At 49.6% G+C, this 9,558-nt stretch overlaps 1 long non-coding RNA gene across 1 annotated transcript; it reads right to left on the bottom strand.

Annotated features, from left to right (window-relative positions):
* Positions 1-1,228: 1,228 nt before the first annotated feature.
* LOC140708577 (uncharacterized) lies at positions 1,229-5,080 on the bottom strand. Its single transcript, XR_012093250.1, has 3 exons — positions 4,877-5,080; positions 4,132-4,556; positions 1,229-1,564 (listed from the first exon to the last, which is right to left on the bottom strand). It is a non-coding gene; the product is annotated as an uncharacterized lncRNA (long non-coding RNA).
* Between the last annotated feature and the right edge of the window lie 4,478 nt (positions 5,081-9,558).

Raw genomic sequence — 9,558 nt, 5'->3', positions numbered from 1 at the left:
CAGGAAACTGTCATAGGTCAGGATCCCCATATTCCTTTGCCTGAGAAATGGCCTCATAAGAGGGGTGTCATTCTCAGGAATATATGTAACCTGCTGCTTATGTGTAGCAACAGCAGTTGTGACTGCACCAGAAGTAGAAAAAAAATTGGAGTTTTGAATAGAGGAGACATTGAGAGCCTTCAAGCCAGGCTGACGCGCAGTTGCCTGCTGCGCAGGTCTTTCAGGGGCCTGAACTCCAGGCTGTTGCATGGACTGCAGGTCAGGCTTCTGTGGAGCCTCATGCATAGCAGGAAAGGCAGAATTGAGTGAGGAGATAGCGCTGAGGGCCTCATTACCAGGCCGAACAGATGAATAGTTGAGAGTGTCATGTGCGTCCATGTGAAGAGACCACCAAACAGGCTTTGTGTGAGCAATAAAGCTTTTTAATCACCTGGGTGCAGGCGGGCTGAGTCCGAAAACAGAGTCAGCGAAGGTGGGGCTGTTTTATAGGATTTGGGTAGGTAAAAGAGAATTACAGTGAAAGGGGGCTGTTCTCTGGCGGGCAGGGGTGGGGGTCACAAGGTGCTCAGTGGGGGAGCTTTTGAGCCAGGATGAGCCAGGAAAAGGAATTTCACAAGGTAATGTCATCAATTAAGGCAGGAACAGGCCATTTTCACTTCTTTTGTGATGGAATGTCATCAATTAAGGCAGGGACAGGGCCTTTTCACTTCTTTTGTGATGGAATGTCATCAATTAAGGCAGGAACAGGCCATTTTCACTTCTTTTGTGATGGAATGTCATAAATTAAGGCAGGGACAGGGCATTTTCACTTCTTTTGTGATTCTTCAGTTACTTCAGGCCATCTGGGCATATACGTGCAAGTGACAGGGGATGCGATGGCTTGGCTTGGGCTCAGAGGCCTGACAGAGAGTCCTACAGCAGGGCTGAGACAGTGCAGGAGGTTCCCGCCGCGACAGCTGTTTGTCAGCTGATTTTTTGGGTTGGGGGAAGAAGATCCTTCATAAAGCGATATTGTGGGTGCAGTAGGCATGGTAGGCTGTGGTGTAGTTGGTGCCAAAGGAATATCAGAGCGGAGGTCCGTTTCTAAAATGACAGCCTCAAGTTTCGCGGTGTCCTCTGGAGAGAGAGTACTGAGGACTTCCTCAACCTTTTCGGAGGAGAGGAAAGGTAGAGTACCCTTTTCACGCACGTCCGTGTGAAGAGACCACCAAACAGGCTTTGTGTGAGCAGTAAAGCTTTTTAATCACGGTGCAGGCGGGCTGAGTATGATAAGAGAGTCAGTGAAGGGAGATAGGGGTGGGGTCGTTTGATAGGATTTGGGTGGGTAGTGGAAAATTAAAGTCAAAGGGGGTTGTTCTCTGGCAGGCAGGGGTGGGGGTCACAAGGCATTCAGTGGGGGAGCTTTTGAGCCAGGATGAGCCAGGAGAAGGAATTTCACAAGGTAACGTCATCAGTTAAGGCAGGGACCAGCCATTTTCACTTCTTTTGTGGTGGAATGTCATCAGTTAAGGCAGGAACAGGCCATTTTCACATTTTTTGTGATTCTTCAGTTACTTCAGGCCATCTAGATGTATACACGCAAGTTACAGGGGATACGATGGCTTAGCTTGGGCTCAGAGGCCTGACAACCCTCCATTCCCTCCTCCCGTGGCTGCAAGGATTCTAAGATATAGCAAACCGAGGACCAAACTGTCCAAATGGCTGGTGGGATAACATGTCCCGCCCAACAGATTTTAAACTGTCGGCCCACCTCATCCCAATCTTTAAGTTCTAGAGTTCCTTCAGTTGGAACCCAAGGGCAAATGAGATTGACGACCTCAAAGAGTTCAATTAGCTTGTCAGAGGAAACTGAAATTCCTCCTTCTTTAAGAAGGATTCTTATGAAGTTTAAATACGCCAAGTACTTTGTAGTGGCTTGTCCCGTGGTGTCCCCGAGACACTCTGAGTGCCCAAGCTTATCACTAAGCTTAATGACCGCAATCCTCAGAAATCTGTCGCGAAAGTCCTCCGCTGAGTACCGCGCTCAAAGCGCAACTTCACAAAGAGAGAAACCCACGTTGAGGCGCCTTTGTAAGTGTTCTCCCCGTGTGCGGAGCCGAGAGATAGTAAGAAATAAAGATACAAGACAAAGAGATAAAGAGAAAACAGCTAGACCCCGGGGGACCACTACTACCAAGAGGCGGAAACCGGTAGTGGTCCTGAATGGCTGGGCGCGCTGATATTTATTGTATACAAGACAAGGGGGCAGGGTAAGGAGGGTGAGTCGTCCAAGCGATTGATAAGGTCAAGCAAGTCACGTGATTATAGCACAGAGGGCCCCCCTTCCCTTATAGGTAGCCAAAGCAGAGAGGGAAGGCAGCCTACGTCAGCGTTTTCTTTTATGTACTTATCAGAAGGATTAAAGACTTCAAGACTTCCACTATTTCTTCTACCGCTATCTTCCAAGAACTTCAGAGAGGAACCAGGAGTACGACAGGAACATGAAAGTGGACAAGAAGCCTGACCATTGAAGCACAGAACCACAGGGAGGGGTTTAGGCCTCAGGATGACTGCGGGCAGGCCTGGATAATATCCAGCCTTCCACAAGAAGCTGATGGAGCGGAGTGTTCCCTGACTCCTCCAAAGAAAGGAGACTCCCTTTCGAGGTCTGCTAAGTAACGGGTGCCTTCCCAGTCATTGAAGTTACCGCTTGACCAAGGAGCCCTCAAGCAGCCCTTATTAGGGCATAACAGAGGGCTCACCTCTTGCTTTCTCGGTCACTTCTCACAATGTCCCTTCAGCACCTGACCCTATACCCGCCAGTTATTTCTTGGTTATATTAGTAATACAACAAAGAATAATATTAAAAGCGAATGATTAATAATGTTTATACTAATGATTGATAATGTCCATGATCATCTCTATATCTAATTTATAACTATTCTTATTCTAACTATTTTCTTTATTATGCTGAAACAGTTTGTGCCCTCAGTCTCTTGCCTCAGCACCTGGGTAATCTTCCGCCCACAGTCTCCGGCATCACCGAGTCCCGATCCTCCTATCCTCCTACAGGGAGTCCCTACCTCCATCTCCACCCTCACCGAGACTCCACCTCGGTCTCCGCCATCATTGAATCCCCCTCCCTATTAAGACACCAGCCCCATCTAGGCTCACAGAGACCCCACCCCACTTACCCTGGCTCCCTGTCACCGAGACCCCGCCCCCATCTCTCCCTCACCCAGTCTCCGCCCCCGCCTCTCTCTCACCGATTCCCCGCCCCCGTCTTCCCTTCACCGAGTCCCCATCCCTGTCTCCCGCCTCACCGAGACCCCGCCCCCGTCTCCCCCTCAAGTCCCCGCCCCCGTCTCTCCCCTCCCCGAGACCCCGCCCCCATCTCCCCCTCAAGTCCCCGCCCCCGTCTCTCCCCTCACCGAGTCCCCGCCCCCGTCTCCCCTCATCGAGTCCCCGCCCCGTCTCTCCCTCACCGAGTCCCCGCCCGCGTCTCTCCCTCACCGAGTCCCCGCCCCCGTCTTCCCTTCACCGAGTCCCCGCCCCCGTCTCTCCCCTCACCGAGTTCCCATCCCCGTGTCTCCGCTAACCGAGACCCCGCCCCTGTCTCCCCTCATCGAGTCCCCGCCCCCGTCTCTCCCTCACCGAGTCCCTGCCCGCGGCTCTCCCTCACCGAGTCCCCGCCCCGTCTTCCCTTCACCGAGTCCCTGCCCCCTCTTCCCCCTCACGGAGACCTCGCCCCCGTCTTCCCTTCTCCAAGTCCCCATCTCTGTCTCTCTCTCACCGAGACCCGCCCCTGCCTCTCCCTCACCGAGTCCCCACCCCTGTCTCGCCCCTCACCGAGACCCTGCCCACTTCTCTGCCCTCCCTGAGACCCCGCCCCTGACATCCCCTCACCGAGTCCCCGCCCTCGTCTCTCCCTCCCCGAGTCGCCGTCCCAGTCTCCCCATCACCGAGTCCCCCACCCCCCGCTTCCCCTCACCGAGACCCTGTCCGTCATCGAGTCCCAGTCCTCGTCACCCCCTCACCTAGTCCCGCCCTCTTCTCTCCCCTCACTGAGTCCCCGCCCCCCTCTCTCCCCTCACCGAGTCCCCGCCCCGGTCTCCCTCCCTCCAGGAGGTGAAGCGGCCCCTGAAGCCCCACCTGGTCGCAGACGATGGTGCAGGGAAAACCAGCGGGTCAGCGAGGGCTACTGTGAAGGACGCGCCGCTCTGCCCACGCGCACTTCTGATTCCCCTCTCGGGGCTCGGAAGAGGCTGAGGGCTCTGGACCCGGTCTCCGAGGCCTGAGGCAGTGGGAGGGGCGGAGGTCGCGTCCTCCACGACCCTGGGGAGAGGTCCCAGTTTTCGCACAGCCGACAGCGATTGGACCCCGTCCTTCTGGCTTCACTGGGGACCGCGGGGACGCAACCCGGCGCGGGCACGGGGCGGGGGCGGGACCACGATGGAGGGAGTCGATTGGGCGAGACCTCGAAATGCCTCCGCTCGCTTTCCTCTGCATTTATGGGGCTTGTACGAGGATCCGCTGTTTCTGGGTGGTTTGTTATACGGCCGTAGATAACTTGTTACCTGCCGACAACAGCAGTAAAATAACTAGAAATAAATACAACAACAAAGTATGCAATATCTCTTCGGAGAAATGTGTAAAATACTATTGAAAGAGGTCAAAGATAACCTAGATCAATGGATAGATCTTCCTTGTTGATGGATTAGAAGTTTCAATATAAAGACTTGAATTCTCCTTACTTAATATAGAAAGTTAACAAGTTTTCTGTCAAAATAACATGTTTTGATGAAGAACCTCATCTACTTATAATAAAATGTATGTATGTGGAAGTGCAAAAGGCCAGTAAAACCCAAAACACTCCTGAAGAACTGTTGGCACTTACCCTACAGACATTAAGAAATAGACAGGGCCGGGCGCGGTGACTCACGCCTGTAATCCCAGCACTTTGGGAGCCCGAGGTGGGCGGATCACGAGGTCAGGAGATCTAGACCATCCTTGCTGACAAGTTGAAACCCCGTCTCTACTAAAAATACAAAAAATTAGCCAGGCGTGGTAGCAGGAGCCTGTAGTCCCAGCTACTCAGGAGGCTGAGGCAGGAGAATGACCTGAACCTGGGAGGCGGAGCTTGCAGTGAGCCGAGATCGGGTTATTGCACTCCAGCCTGGGGGACAGAGCAAGACTCTGTCTCAAAAAAAAAAAAAAAAAAAAAAAGATTTCATAACACAATGACTGTGTTAACAATATTGCTGAAGTTCATCTTAAGTTTTTCTGGTAATTAGGGTGGCCATTTGTGTTAGCTAATTGCCTTTATCCAAATGAAAAATAAAAATTCTTCTATCTTTTTGGCAAGCAGGCAGTTTTAGCTTAGAAGCAGGTGCCTAAGGAGATAGAAGTGTGCTATTGATGCTGGTAAGTGCCATGATTGGGGATTCACCCAGGAAAGAATTCAACTGGTGATGTTACACAAGGATCTTCCGTTGACTCAGAGTTGCTTTTTCCAGAGTACAGCCAAAACCTAGGCAGTGTGCCTAGAATCAGCATTTTGTACTGTTGGCTAGCTATATTTATACTCACTTTTAATTACATGCAAATTAAGGGGTATGCCATGCAGAACTTACTAGAAAGGAGGCTGTAACTTCCAGGTCGTTGTTATGGAAGTGAATGGTAACTTTCATGTTGTTGCCATGGTACTTATAAACTGTCATGGCTCTGGTAGGAGTGTCTTACCCTATTGAGTAAGGAGAGCAACTAGAGATGGCTTTTGGTGCCATCTGCTGGTTCCAGGTGGTTTCTTCACTTTATCCTGTAGGGACCAGGAAATGAAGCAAGTCCTGCCCAGTCTCCTACCTCACTGTGGTCAGAATGTTGTATGTTGTGTGTGTCCTCCCCGCACGCCACCACCCTGCAAAGCCAAATGCGTAAATCTTAACCCTGGAGGTGATGATATTAGGATGTGAGGCCTTAGGGAGGTGATTAGATCATGAGGGCGGGACCTTCGTTAATGGATTTACTAGCAAGCTTGTCCAAGTCGCCTTATTTTGTTATTGTTGTCCTGTTTTGTTTTGTTTTGTTTTGGTCTTGTAGCAGCCTGAAGCCATGGTTTTTAGTTTCTGTCTTTAGTGATAAGTGGAAAAGAGGGATGAGGAAGGGGCTTTACTGGCCCAACCAGAAACAAAAACTAACAACCCATAACTGTATTATTGAACACCCCTGTATGGGATTGGCTGTGGAGACATTCTCAACCCTTATATCACGTGATTATGAGGTATGAGGTAGGAAATGTCTTTGTGTTTAAGGACGGACTGTTCTGAATGTCCACGTTGATTCCTACTGAAGACGTTAAAGTCTAGAGTCTGTGGGAAAAGGAAGATGCTTAATTGAATGTCTTTCTTTTTTCTTTTCTTTTCTTTCTTTCTTTTTCTTTTTCTTTCTTTCTTTCTTTTTTTTTTTTTGAGACGGAATCTGGCTCTGTTGCCCAGGCTGGAGTGCAGTGGTGCGATCTTGGCTCACTGCAACCTCCACCTCCGGGTTCAAGTGATTCTCCTGCTTCAGCCTCCCAAGTAGCTGGGATTACAGGAGCGTGCCACCACACCTGGCTAATTTTTTATTTTTAATAGAGATGGAGTTTCACCATGTTGGCCAGGCTGGTCTCAAACTCCTGACCTCATGTGATCTGCCCGCCTCAGCCTCCCAAAGTGCTGGGATTACAGGCATGAGCCACCAGGCACGGCCTGAATGCCTTTTTTTTTTTTTTTTTTTTGAGACGGAGTCTGGCTCTATCACCCAGGCTGGAGTGTGGTGGTGCGATATCCGCTCACTGCAACCCCGGCCTCCCAGGTTCAAGCGATTCTCCTGCATCAGCCTCCCAAGTAGTTGGGACTACATGCGCCGGCCACCACGCCTATTCTTTTTTTTTTTTTTTTTTTTGAGACAGAATCTCGCTCTGCCCAGGCTAGAGTGCAAATGGCGCGATCTCAGCTCACTGCAAGCTCCGCCTCCCGGGTTCACGGCGTTCTCCTGCCTCAGCCTCCCAAGTAGCTGGGACTACAGGTACCTGCCACCATACCTGGCTAATTTTTGTATTTTTTAGTAGAGATGGGGTTTCACCGTGTTAGCCAGGATGATCTTGATCTCCTGACCTCGTGATCCACCCACCTTGGCCTCCCAAAGTGCGGGGATTAGAGGCGTGAGCCACCGTGCCTAGCGTCTTTTGTATTTTTTTTAGTAGAGATGGGGTTTCACTGTGTTAGCCAGGATGGTCTCGATCTGCTGACCTCGTGATCCGCCCACCTCAGCCTCCCAAAGTGCTGGGATTACAGGCGTGAGCCACTGCGCCCGGCCGAATGTCTTTCTTAAAAGCCCTGGGTGCTAGGCTTGAAAACGCCTTTGCAAAAATTATAGCTGAGAAAATGATTACAGGGAAAGAGATCTGACCAAACCAACTCCAACTTGCGTCTAACCTCCATACTGTCCTTGTTCATTCCTGGATGTAGACCAAACTAACTTTGGGATGAACTTAGTTTATAGTTTAACTTTGAAACAAAAACAATAACAATGCTTTCCCAAAACAAACCTCCTTTTCCCTGGAGACTGGACTGCCTTTGCAGGACTAACACATTAGTCACAGGTAAGAAATTATGGTTTAGGAGTCATGCAGCTGGAGGGTGCAGTATTCTGGACCTCCCCGAATTGCTCCTGGGGATAAAATCACTATTGCAAAATTTAAAATCAGTGCTTGAGATATTTTGCAGACCCTGTGTTTCGATGCACAAGTTGAGGCTGCCTAGATGGATAAACCAGCTCATCTAGTCTTGTGGTTCCCACCCAGGAACTGACTCAGAGCAACAGGACAGCTTCCATTCCCTATGATTTCATCTTAGACTCTGCCAATCAGCACTTCCCACTTTCAGACTCCCTACCCACCAAATTATTCTCAAAAACCACTATCCCAGGCCAGGTGTGGTGGATCACGCCTGTAATTCCAGCACGTTGGGAGGCCAAGGAAGGTAGATCACCTGAGGTCAGGTGTTCAAGACCAGCCTGTCCAACATGGTGAAACCCCATCTCTACTAAAAAAATACAAAAATTCGCCGGGTGTGGTGGCGGCCACCTGTAATCCCAGCTACTTGGGAGGCTGAGGCAGGATAATCACTTGAACTCAGGAGGCAGAGGTTGCTGTAAGCCAAGATCGCGCCACTGCACTCCAGCTTGGGTGACAGGAGCGAAACTCTGTCTCAAAACAAACAAACAAACAAACCCCCCGATCCCAGAGTTTTCAGGGAGACTGATCTGAATAATAGTAAAACTTTGGTCTCCTGTACGGCTAGCTGGTTCTGCATGAATGAAACTTTCTCTGTTGCAATTTCCTGTATTGACAAATCAGCTCTAGGCAGTTAGGTGGTTACAAGCTTGGTAACTCATGCCTATAATCCCAGCACTTTGGGAGCCCATGGCAGGAGGATTGGTTGAGGCCGGAGTTAGAGACAAGCTTGAGCAACATAGTGACATCCCACCTCTACAAAAAGAAGAAGAAGAAGAAAAAAAAAAAGCTGCATGTGGTGGTGGGCACCTGTAGTCCCAGCTACTCAGGAGGCTGAGGTGGAAGAATCACTTGAGTCCGGGAGTTCCAGGCTGCAGTGAGCTATCACTGTGCCCATTGCACACCAGTCTAGGTGATAGAGTGAGACTGTCTCTAAAAAAAAAGAAAAAGAAAAAAAGAAAGAAAATCCATCAGCAGATAGCTCTTGGATCTACCTTCACTTTAGCCTCAGACCACACCACAATCCCTCTGTTCTCCCCTGCTACCAACTTTCCAAACCACTTTCTTCTCCTTGGGATTATTGCCTTAACTTTCCAGTTATGCTCCCTGATTCTCCCTTTGATTCCCAAGAGTCATACAAATGACAGACAGATATTCTTAAAATATACATCAGATAATTATTGCTGCAGTAGCTCAGACCCTTCCATGACTTTGTGTTGCACTCATAGTAAAAGCCAAAATGTTTAGTTGTTCTCATGGCCCCGTATGAGCCACTGCACCCGGCCAATTTTTTATATTTTTAGTAGAAGCGGATTTCACCATGTTGGTCAGGCTGGTCTTGAACTCCTGACCTCAGGTGATCCACCCGCTTTGACATCCTAAAATGCTGGGATTATGGGCGTGAGCCACCGCACCCGGGCTATTTCTTTTTTTAATTTTAATTCTTCATAGAGACAGGGTCTCCCTATGTTGCTGAGGCTGGTCTAGAACCCCTGGGCTCAAAGAATCCTGCCTCAACCTCCCAAAGTGCCAGGATTACAGGTGTGAGTGACTGCGCCCAGCCTACATTTGTGATTTAAATCAGAGCACGTTCCTCATCTCTCAGAACTCCTCAATAACCATCGGTTGGAAAAAAAAGCAAAAAAACCTAAATGTATTTATATATAATCTGTAGGAGTTAACCTCACCGAAAGATACAGCCGATTTAAGAAGAAAATTTTAAACTCTCTTCAAGGGCCTATAGAAGAAACGGGATGAATGGAAGCGTGATTCACTCTGTGGACTGGCAGATACCTCTGGAAATC

This window comes from Chlorocebus sabaeus, chromosome 6 (genome assembly GCF_047675955.1).
Source record: "Chlorocebus sabaeus isolate Y175 chromosome 6, mChlSab1.0.hap1, whole genome shotgun sequence".
Classification (NCBI taxonomy): Eukaryota; Metazoa; Chordata; class Mammalia; order Primates; family Cercopithecidae; genus Chlorocebus; species Chlorocebus sabaeus.
The sequence above is the reverse complement of the archived record's forward strand: the minus strand, read 5'-3'. Positions and strand labels throughout refer to the sequence as shown.